Raw genomic sequence first — 9539 nt, forward strand, 5'->3', positions numbered from 1 at the left:
AATGTAACAAAACATAACCGGGCCCTATTTGCTTTATCATTGATCCACCAAATGACCCTTTTACCCTTGAAGGAATGCAACATGTAGCACATAGGATGCATCAAGATGGTCTTTTTCATTTCAGGATGCTAGTCCTAGACGGACCCAACCCCTGTGTTGAGTCCCCTAAGTCAAATGCAACGCGATGCAAATAAGTGTTCCTACTAGGGATCCGGCATGAAGTCACGTTATTCTATATTCAAAACCTGGGTCAGTGTACTAGACTATGTACCCGAGCGGACAACTCGAGTCGAGGAGGGGGCAACTTACCGGGAACCAAAAGGCCATCCGGCTTCGTAACTTGTCCGACCTCTTTCTTATTTCAGGGTATGACACTAACAGAATAGGGAGTCTCAACCAGTAAGCACATCCCCGGAGGTGAAGAGAGAAGGGTGTCAGCACAGTTTATATATACAGTCAAATAATATCAAAGCGGTAAAAGCAGCATTTAGCACATTAGGCTAAAACATGTAAAAATCAGATAAATCCAAATATAACAATTTATCTAAGCTCGAATTTCTAACCCTGAACCAGTGGTTCTGGGTTTAAGAATGTCCCCAGCAGAGTCGCCAGAGCTGTCACACCTCCTTTTTCCGCCCTCGCGGGGGTACAGGAGTTTTTTCCAATTAAAGGACAGTCGAAACGGGATTTATTTCTTTATTTCAGAGTCGCCACTTGGGAGATTTAGGGTGTCCCAAGTCACCTATTTTAATCCCGAATCGAGGAAAAGAATGACTCTGTATTACAGTCTGCGCACCAGAAATCCGGATAAGGAATTCTGTTAACCCGGGAGAAGGTGTTAGGCATTCCCGAGTTCCGTGGTTCTAGCACGGTCGCTTAACTGTTATATTCGGCTTGATTATCTAATATAATACGTATTATAAACTTATGTGCAAATTTTATCCCTTAGCCGCTTTTATTATTCTTTTTATTTATTGTTATTATTTTACGAAAAATTGCAACATTGTGAAAACGTATTTCAAATCACGTCGCAATCAATTGCACCCGTGGTTATCGACACATTTCGACTCCGTTGAGATTTAGATTTGGGTTACATAAATGCACACCCGTATTTAAGGAAATAACATTATTAAATACGCGCCTAGAGCGACTAGCGTGTCATTATTTTGGGTAGGGCCGTGAAATTTGCTAAAACGGCTCCTCCCTAATTCTAAGCAATTAACTGTACATTTATTGAGGGCCCCGAAATCTATACATTTCATTAAGCGAGGCTCATCTCATTTATTTTAAATGGACAAATCTTAAAGCGACTACATTTTTTCTATAAAAATTAGTCTCTAAAATAAAGAAAGAAAAATCCTAATTAATTACTAGCTTTTATAATTTTAAGAAAACATGACATGCTAATTGCTTGGTTAATACAAATATTGATGAAAAAAAATTTACTCTTAATTTCGAAATTTTAAATAAAATAAAAATTCAACAACTAATATTCAAAATAAACAAATATAGCTAGATTAAAACTCAGCATTGTTATTATTATTATTTTTTTAAAAAAATATTATTGAGATTAATTATTCACAATCATTTGAAACTAGATTTAACCATAATTACTAAAGCTTATTAGAAAGTTTATTAGACTTAAACGTTCTTCTAATCTTGCTTAAGCTCAAGTCATGCCTTAATGCCTAATTTACGATGTTTAATTTAAATTCATGTTTTAACTAAATTTAGCTACTTGTTCATGATCAACCTACAATCTTGAAGCCTTCATAGCTAGTGAATTAACCTGTTTTGCCGAACTGATTTATTACAGACTAACTTATGATATTATTTTCTTATTCCAGCTATTATTTAGTAATTCATGAAATAGCTTAAATACAATCAACAAAAGAAACAAAGAAAAAAAAACGAAATTAAAACTTCAAATTTTCATTCTTCATATGTATTCATGCTTCATATTTCGGATTACAATAACCAGCTTTTCAGTTGTGTACCTGATATTGGAAGCAAAAGAAAATGAATATGAGAATCAGCAGCAGCAGTAAAATCAGTACAACACAGCAACAATAGCCCAGCAACAGTAACAAACCAGTGGAGTAGTAATCCAAAAAAAAAAAAATCTTCCAGCTTTGATGAAACAACAATTAATTATGATTTCAAACAACAAAAGAAAGCAGAATATTTTTTTTTAGTTTTTTTTATTTTGAAAGCTTAAATATTTTTCAGAATTTTCTATCTCTTAAATGTTCAGCCCTTTTCTCTCTCTTATTTTCAGATTTGTTTCTCTCTCTCGTATCTGTGTATTTTTTCTCTATCTCCCTGTCTTCTCTTCTTTTGATTTCAAGACTTCACATATATAACTCATCCCATAAACCTTTCAATTAATTAAAATCAATACTTTTTCTCTACCCAACCCATTATCTTTCCACTCATCCCCATTACATTAAATAAACATATCACACCACCCCATTTCATTTTGTCCCCCATGCTTCATTTAAAATAATGCAAGATTCCCCTTTAAATTAAATCTTGTCCCCCCTTTATATTAAATAATCATATCACAACCCACCCCATTTCATTTTGTCCCCCATGCTTCAAATAAACAATTACAAAATGTACAATTCCTAAACTACCCCTTCCGACCTTACTGAAATTACCAAACTACCCCTGAACGTATTACAAATTTACCAAACTACCCATCAGCTATAACACATCAATTAATCAAACTTAACCAAAATATAGACAATATGATCAATTTCTAACAATGTTCAAACAACAATATGAACACGGATGAACATCATAACAACAATATCACATGAACATGATTTTAACAACATTTCAACAACAAATCACATGAACACAAATTGAACAACCAAGAACAACTAAAATTTGATTGAACAATATTTTTAGCAACAACAAACCTATTTTTCGGATTTAAACAACAACAACAATCAAACAAGTATATTTAGATTCTTAAATTCAATAATATTGAACTTAAAATCAACTCTAACAACATTACAACAAACAATTCTTATATTAAACTTTAAACAAGATTATGAGACCAATTCAAGAAATAATCACAAATGATAAACAAGAAATCAAACTATACAAAATTCGGATTCAAGATCATCCAAACAAAGTATGAACATGAATGAATCTATTTAACACAACAAACATGACGGATTAAACGATTAAATCAATATATTCCTTTAACACAACTAAATTCTTTTTAGACAAATAACAAGATTGACGAATAAACAATTATGAACTTAAGCTTGAACTTAACAATATTAACAATTTCCAACAATACATAAACACATGAAACAAATTGAAGAAATAGTTAATTAAATTTCAATTTGAATCTAACAAACATCAAACTAACAAATATTCACTTAAACAATAATACAAACATGAAATGAATATGAAAACAACTAATTAAACTTCTATTTTGAAATCTGAAAATTAATTTAACAAAGCACATGAACATGAACAAACTAGAAAAATGATTTCAACGATGAACAACGAACAAAACAAGAATTGAATTCTTTAACGATTTTAACTTCGAGAAATATAAAAACGAAATATGGACAAAATAAAACTCAAAAACAACTAACCGGAGATGAATCAACGAAGAACTTTGATTGTAAACAAATCTGTCCGAGCCTCGACCAAAGCTCGAACAAATGACGACGAAGACGAAGAGAAGATGAAGGCAAAAAACAGCAGCAGCGGCAAGCATGTTTGGTGAAGGTCGACGAGCTGTTCGTCGTCGATGGAGCAGTGGAAACGCAGCAACAATGGAGGACAAAAAGCAGCAACAATGGAGGACAAAAAACAGCAGCAATGGAGGACAAAAACAGCAGCAATGGCGAAGAGAAAAGGACGCAACAGCAGCGACATGGATGACGCAGAAACAACTGCGATAATGGTTGTTTGGACGCGACGAAGAAGGTGTAGCTGCTGGGAGTCATTGCTGCTCGTCATGGCTGCTCGTTCATGGCTGCTTGGGGCTGTTTGAAGTCGTCCATGACTGGACGTGGTGAAGAAGACGACGAAGAAACAAGGGGGGGACAACCATGGATGTCGAAGTTTGAAGGTGGTCGTTTGGTTTTAATGGCGGACGGGGGTCGATTTGGGTGGTCCGACGAGGGGTTGTGCGTGTGTGAGTGTGACGTTGGGCAGCCATGGTTGAGCTTTGAGGGGGAAGCCATGGATGACCTTGGAGAAACTTGAGGAAGAAGAAGAAGATAGGAGGGGGGCGGATGACTTCTTAGTCTTTTTAGGGTTTTTTCTTCTTTTTTTCTTTTGTTTTGTGTTGTAAAATGTAAGACAAAGGGGTTTGGGTCTTTTGGGTTATGGACTGGGTCGACCCAGTTCGAAATGGACTGGGTCGTAGGGAAGATTGGGCCATTTTTTGGGCCTATAGCTTGAAATTGAAGAAGAGGCCCAATTCCGACTTTCTTTATATTTTCGCTCTCTTTTCTTCTTTTATTTTTCTAAAACTAAATTATAAAAATACTTAAACTATTATTAAGAACTAAATTAAGTTATAAAGGCGCAAATTAACTCCCAATAACAATTAACGCACAATTAAGTATTAATTAAGCATAAAATTATATATTTGGACATTAAATGCTAAAAATGCAAACGATGCCTATTTTTATAAATTTTTAATTTTTGTAAAACAAATTTAATTACTAACAATTGTAGAATTAAATCCTACATGCAAAATGCGACATATTTTTGTATTTTTTATTAATTTAGCAAATAAACACGCACAGACAAATACAAATAATTATTCAAAATATCACAAAATATCACAAAATTGCACACCAAAGAAAAATCATTTTATTTTTGAATTTTTTGGGAGTAATTCTCATATAGGGCAAAAATCACGTGCTTACAAATATGAACAAGATGGTATGTTTAAATGGGAGAAATTATAATGTTTGGAGAAGCGAGATGAAAGATTTATAGTTCGTGAAGAAGATGCATCTAGCCGTTTTTGCAACTCATAAACCCGAGAGTATATCCGATAAAGATTGGGATTTCGAGCACCAACAAGTATGTGGATATATACGCCAATGGGTTGAAGATAATGTTCGCAACCATATTGTGAACGAGACACATGCGAGATCACTGTGGGAAAAGCTAGAGGCTCTTTATGCTTCAAAAACTGGGAACAACAAGTTGTTCCTTCTAAAGCAATCGTTGTCCTTTAAATACAAGGAAGGCAGCCCTATCCTTGATCACATAAATAATTTTCAGGGCGTCATTGATCAGTTGTCTGGAATGAGAGTTAATTTTGATGATGAGATACAAGGGCTTTAGCTTCTTAATACTCTCTCAGACTCTTGGAAAACTCTTCGTGTTTCTTTGACAAATTCAGCTCTTGGACGTAAGGTGACCATGAAATATGCCAATAGTGGTGTGTTGAATGAGGAAGTAGGAGAAAATCACAGGGTTCGTCCTCAAGAACAATATTGCTGCTATTATTCGAGATAACCTTCTTTTTGCTTATGATGAAAACTTTATCAATTGGTATCCCAAAAGACTAGCTGGATGGTAGATTCTGGAGCTACCTCACATGTCACACCAAGAAAAGATTTTTTCTCAACTTATACTCCTGTTGATTCTGGAGCGTTAAAGATGGGCAATGCCAGTGAAGTTAAGGTATTTGGTGTTGGCATAGTTTGTTTGAAAACTAATAATGGTCCAACGTTAGTTCTTCAAGATCTCAAGCATGCTCCAGACTTTCCTTTTAATTTGATTTCCGCAGGAAGATTAGACGATGAAGGTTACTATAACACCCTCTTTAATGGCCAATGGAAGCTCACTAAGGGCTCGCTAGTAGTGGCTCGCGAAGTCAAGTCTGGTTATTTATATGTAACACAGGGCTTTATTCTTAATGAGTCAATAAATCTGGTAGAAAGTGATAACTTATCAGAATTGTGGCACAGAAGATTGAGTCATATGAGCGATAGGGGGATTACGTGTTTGGCTAAGAAAAGTTTGCTTTCTGAATTGAAACAAGCAAAGCTGAAAAGGTGTATCCATTGTTTAGCTGGCAAACAGAAAAGGGTTTCCTTTCATAGCCATCCTCCCTCAAGAAAGCTTGATTTATTAGAGCTAGTACACTCTGATTTGTATGGTCCTTTTAAAATAAAGTCAAAAGGTGGTGCAATTTACTTTGTGACTTTCATTGATGATCATTCTCGTAAGCTCTGGGTGTATACTTTGAAATCTAAAGATCAAGCACTTGGCGTGATTAAGGAATTTCAGGCCTTTAGCTGAGAGACAGACGGAGAAGAAATTAAAATGTATGCTCACTGACAATGGTGGTGACTATTGTGGTCCCTTTGATAACTATTGCAAGGAACAAGGAATTCGTCATCAGAAAACTCCGCCCAATCACCTCAATTGAATGGTTTGGCAGAGAGGATGAATAGAACTCTAGTTGAGAGTGTTAGATGCTTATTTTCAGAGGCTAAACTTTCAAATACATTTTAGGCGGAAGCATGTAACACTGTGGCCTATGTTATCAATTTGTCTCCTACTGTTTCTTTGGATGGTGATATCCCAAAGAGAGTTTGGTTTGCCATAGATGTTTCTTATGATCACCTGAGATTTTTTGGGTGTAAAGCTTGTGTGCATTTTTCTAAAGATGAGAGATCGAAACTGGATGTCAAAACTAAGCAGTGCATCTTTATCGGTTATGGTCAAGATGAGTTTGGGTATCGTTTTTATGATCCAGTTGACAATAAACTTATTAGAAGTTGTGATGCAATATTCTTTGAAGACCAAACTATTAAAGATATTGACAAAGCTGAGAAGATAGATTCTCAAAGTAATGAGAGCTTAGTTGATAGTGATCCAGTTTCAATTGCTAAGGCACCTATTGCACATGAAGGAACCCAAGACAATGATGGAGATAGTGATCAAGATCAAAATGATCATCATGGTGTAGATGTTATGGATTCTCCAGTTGATGAACTTGTGGTTGATCAACAACCAATTCTTGCACATGTAACTACTTCGAATGCTCCTGAAACCTCTCTTAGAAGATCTACAAGGGAGAAGCAAAAATCCATGCGCTATCCTCCTGATGAGTATGTACTTTTGACTGACATGGGAGAATTTGAGAATTATGATGAAGCCATGCAAGATACTCAGAAAGATCAGTGGATTGAAGCCATGGAAGATGAGATGTAGTCACTCCATGAGAATAGCACATATGAGTTAGTGAAATTGCCAAAAGGTAAGAGAGCTTTATCTAACAAATGGATATTCAGAATAAAGTAAGATAACCATACCTCTGCGCCTTGATACAAGGCGAGGTTAATTGTTAAAGGTTTTGGCCAGAAGAAGAGAGTTGACTTTGATGAAATTTTCTCCCCTGTTATGAAGATGTCTTTTATTCGTGTGGTTTTAGGCTTAGCCACAAGTCTAGCTTTAGAGGTTGAGCATATGGATATCAAGATTGCTTTTCTTCATGGTGATTTAGATGAGGAGATTTATATGGAGCAACTTGAGGGTTTTGTAACTAGGAAAAAAGAAAATTATCTCTGCAAATTGAAAAAGAGCATGTTGGATTGAAACAAGCTCCAAGGCAATGGTATTTGAAGTTTGAATTTGTCAGAGAAGACCAAGGGTACAAGAAAACCTCTTCAGACCACTGTGTATTCTTCCAAAAGTTCTCTGATGATGATTTTATTATTTTTTTGCTTTATGTGGATGACGTGCTTATTGTTGGCAAGAATCAATCCAGAATTGCAGTCCTTAATAAGCAGTTGAGAATCGTTTGCGATGAAGGACTTGGGGTCAACAAAGAAAATCTTGGGCATTCAAATCCACCGACACAGATGCCTCTTTGCACCCGTCAATTTTTGCACATGTTTCTTGCTGGTTAACACTTCGGATATTCCCTCAATGTCCTTGATTTGGTCGGAGTTGACCTCGATGCGTCTTTGTGACACCAAGAACCCAAGGAATTTGCCTGAAGTTACGTTGAAGATCTCTGCGATATAGACATGTAATTTTTGACTCTCCCCAAGATTTTACACATTTTAGCGTAAATATTTAATTTAGGTTTAGTATCACTATTCTAAATAGTGTTGACTCTTTTACTTTATTTTTATCATAAAAAAATAAAAAATTACAAAAAAAATATTTTTCATCTTTAGGTTAAAGTCAACTAGTATATTTATATTTATAGTATTATAACATTTGAAAATACAAAAAAGAATTAGTTCCACTCGTAGTATTTAGTTTTATATTAGTTTATTTTAATTTAGAGTGATTTTTACATTTTTATAGATACATTGTATTATTTGGTCTTTTTTTAGCCTAAGTTCAAACCCAAAAGACATGATCCAACCCAATTACCCTTAGCTTATTCTTCCCAACTCATTAGACTACTTAAGTGCAAGATTTAATCCTAGTCATCTATTTTTCTTTTAATTTAATGGACATTATACATTCTCCATCCTCTCTTTCTTTGAAAAATTAAACCGGCAGCCATGTCCCTTGATTTGAGGAGGGATCTCTGATTTCTCTTTTTGAAAGAACAAAAGACAGCAGCCCTTTGAATTCTAAAACAAAAAGAAAGGAGAGCGGCACCCCCAATTCCCAAAAAGAAATACAGCCGAAACTCAGCCCCAAAACTCATGCTCCTCCGCATCTTGAAGCTCGAAAAACCCAGATGAAGCATCATCCTTTCTTTACCCAAAGACTCGCTAAACTCCATTGAAACTCAGCCCCAAAGCTCAGCAAAATCCAAGTGAAAAAAGAAAAGCAAAACCAACTCAAAAATAGCCGAAAATAACCTCAAAATCAGCCGGAGCTCAGCCTCATCGTTTTGGTTTAGTTCGAGTTTTCCGACGAGCTTCAAGGCTGCCGGAGAGGTGGTTCTGAGGTCGTTGGAAAATGTTCCGATCAAGAGTTGTCTAATTTCCGAGTTGGTTATAACTTTGGCTCAAATTCAATAGAAAGATTTGCCTTAACGATATTGAAGTAAGTTTGTTGCTTTGAGGTTCATTCTTATCATCTTCTTTTCTTCAAGTTTTATTAGCTTATATGTTTATAAGATTTTGTTTGGTCGCTGCCTAGTTGACAATTTTTATGGCTTTTGTTTGGTAAAACTTTCAAACAATTTTTATGGCTTTTGTTTGGTAAAACTTTCAAACATAAGTTTCAGTGGTTTACATAAACTCATAAAATTGGTTCAAATATAGCTTATAAATTTGGTTGAGAAAAGCAGAGTAGCAAGTCGTAATTGTAAGAATTTATACTTTTAATTTCGTTGGATTCCAAAGATAGTCCAACGAAGTTGACGCGGCTATTCCGCTAATGAAAATTTTAGAAATTTTATATAGTAATAAAGATGCCATTTTTTATTTATTGCAAAGTCTTTCTTTAGTGAAACTTACTATTAACCTTATTGACAATAATAGAACTGATATCACATTATTCATGTTCACATTACCTAAGAATAAGAAAAATCGTCTTCGTATAGACTTTACTATCATCAAAATAGT

The sequence above is a fragment of the Nicotiana sylvestris genome, chromosome 8 (genome assembly GCF_000393655.2).
Source record: "Nicotiana sylvestris chromosome 8, ASM39365v2, whole genome shotgun sequence".
Lineage (NCBI taxonomy): Eukaryota > Viridiplantae > Streptophyta > Magnoliopsida > Solanales > Solanaceae > Nicotiana > Nicotiana sylvestris.